Raw genomic sequence first — 2,311 nt, 5'->3', positions numbered from 1 at the left:
AGTATTTCAAGCTGCTTTATTTTTCTCTCCTCTGCTTCCATTTGTCTCCAATGTCTTTTGATATGTTTTGGCAGGGAGGAGTTGTGGTTTTGGGGTGGGTTTGGTTTTGTCTGGTTGGTTGGTTTTGTTTGATGTTTTTGTTGTTGTAGTTGTTGGGGGGATTAACTACAATTTAAATTAATTAATTTCCACCTTTCATTTTCCCAGTATCTTCCACCTAGGTGGAAATTTGGTCTCAACTTTTTGGACACCTCTAAAAGATCATTTAACTGGTATTTAGAGCACCTAGGAAACAGTGGCTACAAAAATACAAATCAGAAGCATCTGTGACTTCCAAGAGAATATTTAAAACAAAGTGTGAAATGGTATTTGCTTGTTTGTAGATCAGATCCAAATAGCTCAACACAGTCCAATACTCTGTGTAGATTTTTATTCCCATTAAAAATTTAAAAGGCAACCTTTTAATGTCTTTGCATTAACTTAAGTTGCAGTCAGTCTGTAAAACAATCAGAGATATGGTATTAAAAGTATATTAATAATAAAACAGATACTTAAAAAAAACCTTAGTATTAACCTGAGTCCACTTTATATTTCATAGAGCTTGCATGGCTGAGAATTACTGTACTTCAGTCAAATTTCAGACTGGAGCCTTGGGTGGAAAATTCTAACTTTTCACTGAAAAAACAAGGCTTGAATATCCTGTTTAGTTACTTTTTAAGAAGAAAATGCCACTTTGGTCCTTGATTTAACTCCTGAAATCAGTTAGTGTAGTTGTAATTTATTTCTAAGGAACACTGAGACCCAAGTATGAAACAGTCACTCATGAAGGATCAAACAATAGCATCTAAGCTGGACAGAGGCTTTTTTCTCTGTTAGAAATTATGGCAGAAGGAAGGGAACCTGTCATTGCTAACCTCCTGTAGTTTCAGCAGCAAGAATATTTCCAGAAGCAAGGCTTGACTCCAGACCTGATCCGCTAGCTGCGGATCTGAATACCAAGGTGCAGAGAGGCACATCCTTAGCAGGTTCATCTTCAGGCATGGCCACAGGTCTGCATTGACTCTATGGGCAGGGTATAAGTGAAAAATTTTAAAGATAGCTTTAGAGCCAAAAGTATTACTTAAAAACATCTACTGTATCCCTTAGCTTACCAGCTTCCTTAGCTTTGGTTCTCTATTTTAATCCTACACTAGATTTGAATAGAATACAGTGACTTCTTCCATATTCCCAGTGTTTGTACTACTTATTTTGTGCCACCCAACCTTGACAATACCACATATGCCCACACTACTTCAAGAATACAGATAGAGCTGTACAGATGCACTGATAACTTCATAGCCATTCTAAAGAAAAAAATCTGCATTACTGATAGAATTTCTCTTTGTATAGCTGAAACTGCCAACTGACTTTAAAAAATATTAATTTAAAGCATGTATCAGTTCATGTTAGCTATCTTTACATTTACAGATGTCTCTGCTTTTCAGATTTTTAAAGACCTATTTGGTCTGCCTGCTGCTGCCAGTAATACAGGCTTACCGAACACAAACACTGTTACAGTGCTGATACTGCAACATGCATATCAAACAATGAGGCCCGTGGAAAAGGAATACATATATGGACCGATTCTTGATGGATGTTTCAGAGGTGTTTATTTCTCCAGCCCCATGGCTGAGGATCTGACGAGGAACTGAGGCAATCACAGGACCCCAGGGTCCTTGCCCATGCAGGGGAACACAAAACAACCAATGGGGAACGAGGCTGACCAGGGGCAGGGACACCCCGTGCCTCCCTCCAGGGCCCCTCTCCCAGGACCCCATGGCAGGGGGCGGGCCCCAACATTTCCCCCATTTATTTTTAACAAAAAGAGATGTAAAACTTAACATTGAAAACAACTGGATAAACACGAGATAACAAGGACAGTTTCAAAACAAAATAAGCCACCCTCCTGAGTCTTTAAATGTCCAAACAGATTCTCTGGAACATCTTAATGCTGACAGAAGGGAGACAGGACTCTCTGGGCATGCTTTGTGGGGAAACTGAGGCAGGAGGGGGTTTAATTTCTTCCCTCCCCCTTTTCATCCCCCCCTCGGCATCAGAGAGGAGTTGTAAGGAAAGGGAATTGTATAGGGAAGCCATGGCATGAAAAATGGAATAAGAATAAACTGGGGATGGGGTACATTTAGGAAAGGGTTCATATTGGATATACGGTAAAAGGGGAAAGTAGGCTGTGGGTAGGGAAGCTGCTGGGATGGATATTGTTTATAATTTTGTGCATAATGGCTGCCTTTGACGGGAATACCTCCAGGCCCAG

This window comes from Coloeus monedula, assembly GCF_965178545.1.
Source record: "Coloeus monedula genome assembly, chromosome: Z".
Classification (NCBI taxonomy): Eukaryota; Metazoa; Chordata; class Aves; order Passeriformes; family Corvidae; genus Coloeus; species Coloeus monedula.
This window is presented reverse-complemented; position numbering follows the sequence as displayed.